Source organism: Triticum dicoccoides, chromosome 6A (genome assembly GCF_002162155.2).
Source record: "Triticum dicoccoides isolate Atlit2015 ecotype Zavitan chromosome 6A, WEW_v2.0, whole genome shotgun sequence".
NCBI classification, from domain to species: Eukaryota; Viridiplantae; Streptophyta; class Magnoliopsida; order Poales; family Poaceae; genus Triticum; species Triticum dicoccoides.
The window spans coordinates 347682141-347697120 of NC_041390.1; the positions used below are offsets into that span (position 1 = coordinate 347682141).

Sequence of the window (14980 nt, forward strand, 5' to 3'; positions counted from 1 at the left end):
GGGAGGCGTGGGGTGGGGGAGGCTTGGGGCAGGAGAGCTCCGGCGACGCGGGGACCTGCGGGGGGCTGCGGAGGAGCCGAGCTGCCGAGGCGCGAGGGAGCACGACAGAGGGGCGGGGGAGACGACGGGGAGCTGCGGGTTTGTCGGGAATTCGCTGGGGGTGTTTTCAGAAAAAGACCATGAAGACAACTTTTCCCGGAGGGAGGGAGTAGTACTTACTCATAAAAGAAAATAAATGAAGGAAAACGACATGAATTTCTTCAGCCTGAGCAAACACCGCAAACAAATTCCAATAACACAGAGGAGTAAATGGTCCACATGGAAGCTTCATTAGGCAAGCAACCTAGCTAAGAAATATTTATTGCGTCCCTACTATGTGGTCGTACATGAAGCATCAAGAACACACATGCAAAAGGCTAGTTCTAACTGAATTTCGCTTTCAGTTGGCATTTCCTCAAACAGTCAAGTGCACCTATTAGTGTTTGTCTATCAAAAATATGAACACCCAAACATACATGATGGAATTCATATTCGCGCGAAAGGGGTACGCCAAGCTCCGTGATGCAAGCATGGAGGCGGTCGTCGCTTCCATACAGCCTGGGGTACCTCTCGATGCACACGTCGAGTGTCCGCGCGAGCACAGCGGCGAGGGGCCGTGGCTGAAATAGGTGTTGGCCGAGTGGCTCTCCGACGAGGCCCCGACGTACACCATCTCCCTCCAGTCGTACTTCCCGAGCACACCACCAGGTTGTCCGGGGACAGCACGGTGTCGTCGTCCACGAGCACCACCCACCGCGCGCCCCCGCCTCCCACAAGCCGCACGGCCTCGGCAGCGATGCGCGTGATCCGGAGCCCAGAAGGGTGGCCCGTCGGGTTGGTGTACCGGAAGCGCGAGGTGTCCTCGGACACCCGGATCGGCAGGAGCTAGTCCTCCCCGGCAGCGCTGGGCCCCGGCGCGCCGGGCGCGCTAGCGTCGAGCCAGACGTGGCCGCGCATGGAGGCGGGATCCCACCAGAGGCGGACATACTCGCGGCGGCACGACCAGAGGTGCGCCGAGCCCGCGATCTCGAAGACGATGCGAGCGAGCGAGAGCGGGGAGGACGCGTCGCCGGCTGCGCACCATCTTCAGCCGTCAGGACCTCACCTTCCCTACAGATCCATGACGATTTTGCTCCTTCCCTATCGCCGGCCTCTCCGCCACCTCGTGAGGCGTCCGCCGCCCGGGTCTCCGGCCTCTCAGCTCCAGCCCACACCGCTGGCCTCTTGGCCCTCCCCTGCTCTCTCACATCCGACGCCTTGCCTCCTATCCTCTTCCTCTCTTTCTCCCTCCTCTCCTTCTCTCTCTCCCTCTCATCTTCTCTCTCCTACGCGCCGCCGCTGTCGTCCTTTGCATCTGCCCACCCCTCTGCAGCTGCCGCAGGACACAACGGTGCAGCGACTGTGAGAGGGAGGAGGAGGAGGCACCGCGTGAGGAGTGGGTGTGGATCGCGCGTGTGGTTATGTCCGTCCAATCCCTATCCACATGCATCTGCCCACCCCTCTGCAGCTGCCGCAGGACACAACGACCGAAAATTCTAAACTTACGGGTAGCACCATAACTATGGCCCCACCTGTAATCCCTCCTCCCTCGTGAATTCAGTGGTGTGACCCCCGTTAATTTCCAATTAATTTACCCCACGTACTCCTGTAGATTGCAACCCGTAACAAATGTCCGTAGCTGTAGCAAAGTTGACACAACGACTCCCCACGACGCACGACGCACGATGCGGGCACCGCGTGAGGACCACTACGACAGGAACAGTTGACCGTGAAGATACAGCCACCCCAGCCGACGAGTGGGACCAGGATCAGCATCGGCCTACCCATCACAGAAGCGGGTGCAGAAACCAGGTACATACGCGTCGGCCAACCCCTTCGCTGCTCGCCCACAACGCACGACGCGGTCTGCGCACATCGAGCCACGCGACGCAGCGGGAATGGCTCACGCGAGAGATTTTAACCCAGCCAATCCAAGGCCTAGCAAAGCCCATCAGTCGTCGTGCATCGACAAAACAACCGCAGGTCAAAACGAACTGCAAAAATCAAACGGCTGGCACACAAGCGTTGACGCGACCAGGCATGATCGAAGGGTCAGAACGATGCAAAATCGAAGGAGCTCTCGGGTGGGCCGGTCGTCCAGCCTCCTTATATGTTAGAATAACTCAAGGAGTCGATTACATATATAGATCTCAAAACAAAACTCAAAGCTAAATCATACTAAAACTTTATTCTACTAGATCAAGATATAACCAAAAGGATTGAATTAAGAAAAATGATAAAGGTAAAGGTGTGATGGTGATACAATACCGGGGCATCTCCACCAAGCTTGGCGGTAGCTAAGGGGAGTGCCCATACCCATGTTTTTATGTTTCTTTCTTCGGAGGTGATGATGATGGAGTTGTTGATGTAGTGTCCTTTCTCAGCTTACGCTTGAGGATAGAATTTTCCTTCCTTAAGTCATCGATCTCCTGCTCAAACCTTAATATCTTTTTACATAGATCATGTTCGTTTTCCTGCAAGAGATGAAAAGGGATAAACTCGATTTTAATTTTCTTTGATTTATTAGGGAGACTTGACTTTTTGAACTCCACGTGCATGTCTCCAGGTTGGTATAGTGGGACTTCATCTTCTTCCGAGCTTGTCTCCTCCCTTCCCTTTGGATCATAGTCTTCTTCTTCCTCTGTGGTCCAACCATAATGCTCCACATCCCCGTAGGCCTTTGGGTTTGCGATATAATCAGCTATATAGCTCTCTCTCTCTGAATCTTGGGACGACATATTTTCAAATTTGTCAAGGCAAAACAGCAAGAAACAAGAACAAAGAATTCTATCGTGGTATAGTGGTCAAAACCTTCAGAAAATTATATAATGAATTTTTACCGACCAAAAGAAGTATTGTGCAAGAAAACAAAGTCCGGAGGGCACACGAGGTGGCCATAAGGCAGGGGGCGCCCAGGGGGTAGGGCGCGCCCTCCACCCTGGTGGTCTCCTCATGCATATTTCGGACTACTTTTAATTTTCCTAATTTTTAAATATTCTAGAATGGAGAAAAATTGCCATTAGAACAGTTTTGGAGTCGATTTACATACCGTACCACATACCTATTCCCTTTTAGAGTCTGAAACGTTTTGGAAATTATCCCTTATGTACTCCTCCGGTGTTATGGTATTAATTATATTGGACTCAACGTTTATGGGAGTACCTGAGATATAATGTTCGATTCTTTGACTGTTTACCACCTTCGGGTTGGTGCCTTCGGCGTTGTTGATTTTGATGGCACCAGAATGATAGACCTCCTCGATAATGTAAGGACCTTCCCATTTAAAGAGAAGCTTTCCTATAAAAAATCTTAAACGAGAGTTGTATAGCAAAACATGATCACCTACATTAAACTCATGCTTTTGTATCCTTTTTCATGCCATCTTTTAACCTTTTCTTTTAACAACTTGGCATTTTCATAGGCTTGGGTTCTCCATTCATCAAGCGATCTTATGTCAAATAATCTCTTCTCGCCGGCAAGTTTGAAATCATAGTTGAGCTCTTTGATTGCCCAATAAGATTTATGTTCTAGCTCAAGAGGTAAGTGACATGCTTTTCCATAAACCATTTTATACAGAGACATACCCATAGGATTCTTATAGGCAGTTCTATAAGCCCATAATGCATCATCAAGTTTCTTAGACCAGTTCTTTCTAGACCTATTAACAGTCTTTTGAAAATCAATTTAATCCCTCTATTGCTCAATTCTACTTGACCACTAGACTGACAGCGATATGGAGATGCAATTCTATGGTTGACATCATATTTAGCAAGCAATTTACGGAAAGCACCTTGAATAAAATGTGAACCACCATTAGTCATCAAATATCTAGGGACTCCAAACCTCGGAAAAATAATTTCTTTAAGTATCTTAATATAAGTGTTATGATCAGCACTACTAGTTGGAATAGCTTATACCCACTTAGTAATATAATCAACAGCAACTAAAATATGTGTACACCCATTTGAGGAAGGAAAAGGTCTCATATAATCAAATCCCCAAACATCAAATGGTTCAATAACAAGTGAATAATTCATAGGCATTTCCTGACGTCTACTAATATTGCCAATTATCTGGCATTCAGCACAAGACAAGACAAACTTATGAGCATCCTTAAAGAGAGTAGGCCAATAAAAACCAGATTGCAATACCTTATGTGCAGTTCTATCTCTAGCGTGGTGTCCTCTCTAGGCCTCGGAGTGGCACTTGCGTAGGATCTGTTCCTGTTCATGCTCAGGTGCACAACGTCTAATAACATCATCTACTCCTTCTTTATAAAGGTGTGGGTCATCCCAAAAGTAATGTCTTAAATCATAGAAAAACTTTTTATTTTGTTGTTATGTGAAACTAGGTGGAATAAATTTAGAAACAATGTAATTAGCATAATTAATATACCATGGAGTATTACGAGAAGCATTTATGACAACTAACTATTCATCAGGAAAACTATCATCAATAGGTAGTGGGTCATCAAGACCATTTCTAACCTAGACAAGTTGTCTGCAACGGGGTTCTCAGCTCCCTTTCTATCAATAATATGCAAATCAAATTCTTGTAACAAGAGAACCCATCTAATAAGTCTAGGCTTAGCATTTTTCTTTTCCATAAGATATTTAATAGCAGCGTGATCAGTGTGAACAGTTACTTTGGAATCAACAATATAAGATCTAAACTTATCACAAGCAAAAACAACTGCTAAAAATTCTTTTTCAGTAGTAGCATAATTTCTCTGGGCATTGTCTAGAGTTTTACTAGCATAATGAATAACATTCAGTTTCTTATCAATTCTTTGCCCTAGAACAGCACCAACATCATAATCAATAGCATCACACATAATTTCAAATGGTCAATTCCAATCAGGTGGTTGAACAATAGGTGCAGAAATCAAGGTTTCGTAAGTATTTCAAATGCTTCTACACAATCATCATCGAAAACAAAAGGAACATCTTTTCGCAAGATATTAGTGAGAGGCCTAGAAATTTTAGATAAGTCTTTAATAAACCTCCTATTGAAACCAGCATGACCAAGGAAACTTCTTATACCTTTGATATCTTTAGGACACAATATCTTTTCAATAGCATCTACTTTAGCTTTATCAACTTCAATACCTCTTTTAGAAATTTTATGCCCCAAGACAATACCTTCATTAACCATAAAATGGCACTTCTCCCAATTCAAAACAAGATTAGTTTCTTCACATCTCTGCAAAACTCGATCAATGTTACTTAAGCAATCATCAAAAGAAGTTCTGTAAACAGAGAAATCATCCATGAAAACTGTAACGCCCTCGATGCGGCTATATCTCCCACGTGTCGAAGCACGGCTTAGAGGCATAACCGCATTGAAAGCAATGTCGCAAGTGAGGTAATCTTCACACAACCCATGTAATACATAAGGGAAAGAGATACATAGTTGGCTTACAATCGCCACTTCACACAATTACATGAATAAAGCATTACAACAACCAAATACAATTAGGGCCCGACTACGGAGCCAAAATAAAAGAAGAACCCCAAATGCGACAAAGGTCCCCGATCGACCCCAACTTGGCTCCACTTCTGATCAACTAGAACAAAACAACACAAAGGACAAGATCTTCATAGATCTCCTCCTGAGCTGGGTTGCGTCATCTGCACGGACTTATCGGCACCTGCAAGCTGGTTTTGGAAGTATCTGTGAGCCACGGGGACTCAGCAATCTCGCACCCTCGCAATCAAGACTATTTAAGCTTATGGGTAAGGTAAAAGGTATGAGGTGGAGCTGCAGCAAGCGACTAGCATATATGGTGGCTAACATACGCAAATGAGAGCGAGAAGAGAAGGCAAAGCACGGTCGATAAAAGTATGATCAAGAAGTGATCCTAAAACAACCTACGTCAAGCATAACTCCAACACTGTGTTCACTTCCCGGACTCCGCTGGAAAGAGACCATCACAGTCACACACGCAGTTGATTCATTTTAATTAAGGTCAAGTTTAGGTTTTCTACAACCGGACATTAACAAATTCCCATCTGCCCATAACCGCGGGCACGGCTTTCGAAAGTTTAAATCCCTGCAGGGGTGTCCCAACTTAGCCCATCACAAGCTCTCACGGTCAACGAAGGAATAGACCTCCTCCCGAGACATTCCGATCAGACTCGGTATCCCGGTTCTACAAGACATTTCGACAGGGTAAAACTAAACCAGCAACACCACCCAAATGTGCCGACAAATCCCAATAGGAGCTGCACATATCTCATTCTCAGGGCACACCGGATGAGCAAGACGTCGGGTAAGCCAGCCCAGAGTTGCCCTTGGTAGCCTCGGACATCGCTCAGTTGGACCAACACTCAGAGGAGCACTAGCCCGGGGGGGGGGGTAAAATAATGATGACCCTTGGGCGTGCGACCCCCAAGGGAAAAGAAAAGGCTAGGTGGCGAATGCTAAAACCAATGTTGGGCATTGCTGGAAGAGCTTTACTTAAGGCGAACTGTCAAGGGGTTCCCATTATTACCCAACCGCGTAAGGAACGCAAAATCCGGGAACATAACACCGATATGACGGAAACTAGGGCGGCAAGAGTGGAACGAAACACCAGGCATAAGGCCGAGCCTTCCACCCTTTACCAAGTATATAGATGCATTAATTAAATAAGAGATATTGTGATATCCCAACAAAATATCCATGTTCCAAACATGGAACAAGCTCCAATCTTCACCTGCAACTAACAACGCTACAAGAGGGGCTGAGCAAAGCGGTAACATAGCCAATCAACGGTTTGCTAGGACATGGTGGGTTAGAGGTTTGACATGGCAATTTGGGAGGCTTGAAAGCAAGTGGTAGGCATCGTAGCATGGCATAGCAAAAGAGCGAGCATCTAGCATAGCAAAGATAGTAGTGATTTCGAGGGTATGATCATCTTGCCTGAAATCCCGCAAGGAAGAAGAACGAGTCCATGAAGAAGACAAACGAACGTAGTCGAACGGTTCCTCACAAACGCGACGTTATCGGAACCAACCCGAAGAAGCAACACCGGAAAGAAGCAAACAACATAGTAAACAACCATCACAAAATCATGGCATGATGCGCAAACAAGTATGATGTATGTCCGGTTTAATGATACATGGCATGGCAAAGTGCACAAACAATCCTACAAATTAAGTGGAGCTCAATATGCAACGGGATGCATATTGACGGAACACCATGTCAATTATTTAGTTCTCTCCCAGTTAGGTACTCAACAATATTAAATCTTGTTAAGCATGGCAAGAGGTGAAGCATAACAAAACTATACCATCTAGTCAAGTTTAAATGAGGCCGGGAACAACAAACAACAAATCCGGAAACTCCTCATGTGCATATATTAGGTTAGGTACTGTTCTGCCCTAAACATAATTTTAGAGTTGTTAAGCATGCAAAATGAAGCCACCATGTTAAACTAGGCATTTTTCTACCCCAATTACATATAAAGTTTATTAAAATCCGAGTTACGATTATTTAGTTATGATTTAAATCATTTTAGCATGTTATTTAAGCAAATTAAAGCAAACATCATTTTAAACATGGATGAAAAAGACATATTATGAAACTAGATGAAAAAACTAAGCAAGTTTCATGTACAAAGTTTTTACATGTGATGCTTAGTTTATGAGATATTAAATGCATGAAGGCTAGGGGGTTTTCTGTAAATCTGCAAAACCCTGGAAATTAGCTAAATTCATAGAACCAAAAAATATATCCACTAGGCCGAAACTGAACTGGCCTAGCAGTAAGAGAGAGAAAAAAGGAGGGGCGCTTGGGGTGGCCTCACCCATGGGCTTCGGCCCAGTTCGAGAAAGAGGCAGGCTGGTGGAGTGGCTAGGCCTCAGCGCCTTGCTGGGCCGCTATGAGGCACAAGGCGAGGCCGACCCAGGCAGTCGATCGGGAAGCAGCGGTGGCTGGTCAACGCGCAGGGGCGCGCTCGCTGCAGAAGAACAGGGGCGCGGCGCACACGACAACGACGGCGGCGACGCTCCAGCTTGGCTCGGGGCGGCGGGGAGTGGAGTGGCGGCAGACTGGGGAGGTTCGGTCGCGGAGACGCATCGGTGATGCGAACGAGGCAAAGGTCTCCGGCGGCGGAGAAGTCCCAGGCGGCGGCGGTGTGACAACTCAGAGAGAGAGAAGAAATGGAGAAAGAAAAAGGAGGCATGGCAACGCGGGGACGGAGGTTCAGACGAAGCACGGACAACAGCGGCAATGCTTGAGCTCGAGACGAAGACACCCTCCTCGTCGGAACCGAAGAAGACGTCGGCGACAGGAAGCGCCAGACTACAGGGCGTCAAGAGGAATTGTTCCGGCGGGTGACGCTTGCTGGAGGTAACCGGACGCAACAGGATGACGGCGGCGACGCTGTGGAGCTTGGGCGAGTACCTGTCTGTTCCTGGGAAGGAGAGAGAGAGAGGGTCACCATGAGAGAGGGAGAGGGAAAAATCAGGAGGAGAGGAGTGGGACGAGGCCGGTCCTAGTCGTGGCCACCGGCGGCGAGGTCGCTGGAGGGCGCGCCCTGCAGGGTCAGCGAGGCTCGGGCGCGAGGGGCCCCTGCTCCGATGCTGCGACTGGTTGGATCGAGGAAGGAGGAGGGCGATGGGGCCTGGCAGGGGTGTCCTCGGTGATGTTCTCTAGAGGCGGCAGGGTCGCGAGCTCGATCTCGCTCGATCTGGAAAATGAGGAGGTGGCGGCTTCGGTTGGTTGAACTGGCTGGATGGATTGGAGGGGAGCTGGTTGATCCGGTGAAGACAACGAGGGGGAATTTTTGGATCAAGGAGGATTCCGAGGGAGTGGCGGCGGCGCTAGGTAGGATGGGACAAGGTACCTGATTTTTAGGGTTGGACCTTGTGTATTTATATGGCAGGTGGATTAAGTTAGGGCTATCCGGTCCCTACGATCGTAATCAGACGGTCGCGAATAACTCTATCAGGAAGTCCAATTAACAAAACAGAGACGTTTTGTAGATGTTTGGGGATGATCCGAACACAACGGTGACAACTGCTCGGGTCGGGTCCGGGACAACTTTTCGGACACGCGCGCGAGGAGGGCCGCGGGCTGACGAGAGAGGTTAGGTTGGACCTGGCGGTAGGTAGTGGGCTGTGTAGACGGTCTCGAACTAAGAGAAAAGAAGAGAGGGAGGCCCGGCGACTGTTTCCGGAGACCGAAAATGTCCGACTTTAGACCGGCTACTATTGTCGCTATATTTATCCGTTGGGGCGTCAAACGGACTCCGAATGCGATGAAACTTGACAGGCGGTCTATCTACACTATAATAAGACCACACGTCAACTCTCATCCCATTCCGAGAACATTTTCCTGCCACTTATAAAAAAATATTTCGGACATGCCGCGGGCGCGTGCAAGTGTGTCTGGACTCAGAACGGACAACGGACGGAACGAGGAGACCGGGACGGATGCAAGTTTTGAAAACATGATGATGCAATGCACATGATGACATGATAAGATGCAACACGCAAGCAAATGACAAGCCAACAACAGCAAATAAGCAGAGGACACCTGGCACATCGGTCTCGGGGCGTTACAAAAACCTCAACAATCTTTCCACAAAAGTCAGAGAATATAGCAGTCATACATCTTTGAAAGGTAGCAGGTGCATTGCATAAACCAAAAGGCATACGTCTATAAGCAAAACTACCGAAAGGGCAAGTAAAAGTGGTCTATTCTTGATCCTCTTTTGACACAAGTATTTGAGAGAAACCAGAATAACCATCTAGAAAGCAAAAATGTGTATGATTGGATAGTCTTTCTAGCATTCGATCAATAAAAGGTAGAGGTTAATGATCCTTTTTAGTAGCTTTGTTTAATTTGCGGAAATCAATTACCATTCTATAACCGGCAACAATTCTTTGTGGAAACAATTCATTCTTATCAGTAGGAACAACACTAATACCTTCCTTCTTAGGGACACAATGAACGGGACTTACCCATCTACTATCATCAATAGGATAAATTATACCTGCCTCCAGAAGCTTTAGTATTTCATTTCTTACCACTTATTTCATCTTAGGATTTAACCGTAGTTGATGATCAACAACCGGTTTAGCATCAGGCTCCATATTAATTTTGTGCTGACATAGAGTGGGACTAATGCCCTTAAAATCATCAAGAGTATATCCAATAGAGGCACGGTGCTTCTTTAGAGTTTTCAATAATTTCTTTTCTTCATGCTTTGAAAGGTTAGCACTAATAATAACAGGATATATCTTCTTTTCATCAAGATGAGCATATTTCAGGGTATCAGGTAATTGTTTAAGCTCAAACACGGGATCACCCTTGGGTGGAGGAGGATCGCCAAGGATTTCGACATGCAAATTGTGTTTCAAAACAGGCCCTTGATTAGAGAATATTTCATATAATTCCTTTCTTTCATTCATTAACATATCATTTTCATGGTCTAGCAAATATTGTTCTAAAGGATCAGTAGGAGGCACGACAATAGAAGCAAGACCGATAATTTCATCCTTACTAGGCAATTCTTTATCATGGGGTTGTCTACAAAATTTAGATAAATTAAAATCACGAGACATATCCCCAAAACTTACAGTAACAATTTATTTCTCACGGTCTATCTTAGCATTAACAGTATTCAAGAAAGGTCTACCAAATATAATGGGACAGAAATCATCTTGTGGGGAACCAAGAACAAGAAAATCAGTAGGGTATTTTATTTTCCCACACAAGACTTCAACATCTCTACAATCCCAATTGGTGATATAGTATCTCTATTGGCAAGCTTAATAGTAACAGCAATATCTTCTATCTCAGTAGGTGCAATATCATTCATAATTTCTTGATATAAGGTAAAAGGAATTGCACTCACACTAGCACCCACATCACATAAGCCATGATAACAATGATCTCCTATTTTAACAGAAACAACAGGCATGCCAACAACAGATCTATGTTTATCTTTAATATCAGGTTTAGCAATTCTAGCAGCTTCATCACAAAAATAAATAACACGCCCATCAATATTATCGACCAAGAGATCTTTAACCATAGCAATAATAGGTTCAACTTTAATTTGTTCAGGGGGTGTAGATGTTCTAGTATAACTCTTACGAACCACAGCTGAAGCTTTAGCATGATCCCTCATCCTAACAGGAAAAGGTGGTTTCTCAATATAAGCAGTAGGAACAATAGGATCAACATTATAAGTAATAGTTTCTTCTTCAACTTTAATAGGTTCTACTACTTTAACTTCAATGCGAGGATGATATTTAAACCACTTCTCCTTGGGAAGATCAACATGAGTAGCAAATGATTCACAGAAAGAAGCTACTATCTCAGAGTCAAGACCATATTTAGTGCTAAAATCACGAAAAGCATTGGTATCCATAAAAGATTTAACACAATCAAACTTAAGGTTTATACCTAACTCGTTACCTTCATCGAGTTCCCAATCTTGAGAGTCGCATTTAATTTCTCCAATAAATCCCATTTGAATTCAATAGTCTTCTTCGTAACAGAACCAATATAAGAAGTATCGAGCATGGATTGATTATTACGAGAAAGCCGACCATAAAAATTTTGAATAATAATTTCTCGTGAGAGCTCATGATTGGGGAATGAATATAACATTGACTTAAACCTCCCCCAAGCTTGAGCGATAGTTTTTCCTTCACGAGGCCAAAAATTATATATATACTTCCGATCACGATGAACCAGATGCATAGGATAAAACCTCTGATGAAATTCCAATTTCAATCGGTTGTAGTTCCAAGATCTAATATCATCACATAGCCTATACCATGTCAATGCCTTTCCATTCAAAGATAAAGGGAAGACCTTCTTCTTGACATCATCCTCGGGCAAACCTGCAAGCTTAAATAATCCACAAACTTCATCCACATAGATTAGATGCATATCAGGATGTAGTGTTCCATCTCCTGCATAAGGATTAGCTAGCAGTTTTTCTATCATACCCAAAGGAATTTTATAATAAATATTTTCAGTAGGTTCAGTAGGTTGAGGAGCAACTCTTTTCTCTACCAGTCGAGGTGAAGATACCCTGAACAAGCCCCCCAAAGGATTATTTTCATTGTGACAAGTGACAGTAAATTTCCGCACGTAATATAAATGTTTCCTTACCAAATTCCACTCACCAAAGGCGCACACTCCCCACCAATGGTGCCAGAAAAGAGTCTTGATAACCCACAAGTATAGGGGATCTATCGTAGTCCTTTTGATAAGTAATACTGTCGAACCCAACGAGGAGGAGAAGGAAATGACAAGCGGTTTTCAGCAAGGTATTCTCTACAAGCACTGAAATTATCGGCAACAGATAGTTGTGTGATAAGATAATTTGTAACGGAAAGCAACTAAAAAAAGTAACTAAGGGGCAGAAAGGTGGCCCAATCATTTTTGTAGCAAAGGACAAACCTAGACGAACTCATATATAAAGCAAAGTGGTCCCGAGGACACATGGGAATTGTTGTCAAGCTAGTTTTCATCATGCTCATATGATTCACGGTTGTTACTTTGATAATTTGATATGTGGGTGGAATGGTGCTTGGGTGTTGCCCTTCCTTGGACAAGCCTCGCACTTATGATTAAACCCTCTGGCAAGCATCCGCGACTACGAAAGAAGAATTAAGATAAATCTAACCATAGCATGAAGCATATGGATCCAAATCAGCCCCTTACGAAGCAACGCATAAACTAGGGTTTAAGCTTTTGTCACTCTAGCAACCCATCATCTACTTATTACTTCCCAATGCCTTCCCCTAGGCCCAAACAATGGTGAAGTGCCATGTAGTCGACGTTCACATAACACCACTAGAGGAAAGACAACATACATCTCATCAAAATATCGAACGAATGCCAAATTCACATGATTACTTATAACAAGACTTCTCCCATGTCCTCAGGAACAAATGTAACTACTCACAAAACATATTCATGTTAATAATCAGAGGAGTATTAATTATCATTAAGGATCTAAACATATGATCTTTCACCGAATAAACCAACTAGCATCAACTACAAGGAGTAATCAACACTACTAGCAACCCACAGGTACCAATCTGAGTTTTTGAGACAAAGATCGGATACAAGACATGAACTAGGATTTGAGAGGAGATGGTGCTGGTGAAGATGTTGATGGAGATTGACCCCCTCTCGATGAGAGGATCGTTGGTGATGACGATGGCTTCGATTTCCCCCTGCGGGAGGGAAGTTTCCCCAGCAGAACAGCTCCGCCGGATCCCTAGATTGGTTCTGCCCAAGTTCCACCTCGAGACAGCGGCGCTTCGTCCCGAAAGCTCCCTTTTCATTTTTTTCCTAGGTTAAAACCCTTCATATAGCAAAATATGGGCACTGGGGGCCTGGCAGGCTGGCGACATGGTAGGGGGCGCGCCTAGGGGGGTAGGGCACGCCCCCCACCCTTGTGGTTGACTGCTGGGTCCCCCCGGGTGCTTTCTTTGCCCAATATTTTTATATATTCCAAAACAATTCTCCGTGAAGTTTCCGGAATTTTGGAGTTGTGTAGAATAGGTCTCTCGGATTTGCTCCTTTCTGGTCCAGAATTCCAGCTACTGGCATTCTCGCTCTTTGTGTAAACCTTGTAAAATAAGAGAGAAAAGGCATAAGTATTGTGCCATAATGTGTAATAACAACCCATAATGCAATAATATTAATATAAAAGCATGATGCAAAATGGATGTATCACATATCACGCGGGAAAAGACCCGACCGCACCTTTTTAGTCGAGATTACCAGACTACTAGTAGTAGTATCGATGGATCGTGCGAAGCACCAAGTTTAAAAGGAAAAAAGCGGTACACTCACAGCACGCCTACCGCGGTCACATTGCACCCCTCACATAGTTTGTCCTGCACATGGCTCACAAAAACGGAACGCGCTTCAGCTTGCCTCTTCACTGACACATGGGGCCGCATTTGGAGAAACCAACCATGCGCCAAACTCCCACGCCCACCGCACGAGAATTCCCCCAAAAAATTCCCCCAAGTCCCAAATTCAACCGCCCTTCGGCCAACTAGCCAATAATATTCCCCAAACCCCATCCCCCTGGCCCCTCCACTCCATTCGCTCCGCCAAAGCTGCCCTCCCCATCGTGCGATACGTCGGCCCTGCGGTTCATCAAGGGGACGCACGGTGATCCTCTCGCTCCGACAGTATGCTCTCGTAGACTATCACCGTCCAGTCGCGCCGCCACCGCTGGCGACGTTCTTGTGGAGACACACGGCAATCAGTTTCTCCCACGGTACGCTCATTCTAGACTGAGGCCCCGTGCATGTGGGAGTAGCGCTGAATGTTAGCTGATAGATGTTGTTAATCTCACTGTTTGCCGAAATAGTTTACAGTCAACATGCTCTACTTAAGAAGCTTCCTTGCCCTGTTCTGCACTCAATCTGCTTTGCTGAGATGGCATGCCACGCTCGATTAGTTGCTAAAATATCCTACCATATATTTATTGTGAAGTAGATTGCCATGGTCTAGTTGCCAATCTGTTAGGTGAAATAGCTTGACACCATTTTATACTCGATATTTGTTGCTGAGATGGCCTTCGATGGTTGTGTGCTCGGCCTCATTGACTCCTGAAATAGCCAGCCATAATTATCACTCAAATATGTTTGCTGATTTAGCTTTACATATATTTTGTTACTTAGATCTGCTTGTCCAAATATCTTGCCATAGCTTTAGACATCGACATAGGTATTTTTTCTGGACTTTATAAAAAAATATGTTTTTCTTGTAATATCTAGTAGAAGAACTAATTTTTATGTCTAACAGATGGACATGACTTGGATAACTTCTACTCGAAGATTCTCCGCTGCATATGTCGAGGGGGTTGAAAACTTCATGAACTTTATCAGAGCTGAGTACAGTGGTCCGAAATTAGTGTTGGGGAACG

At 45.1% G+C, this 14980-nt stretch overlaps 1 pseudogene; it reads right to left on the reverse strand.

The window, feature by feature from the left end:
• Positions 1-236: 236 nt before the first annotated feature.
• LOC119315856 lies at positions 237-1954 on the reverse strand (annotated as a pseudogene).
• Positions 1955-14980: the final 13026 nt, after the last annotated feature.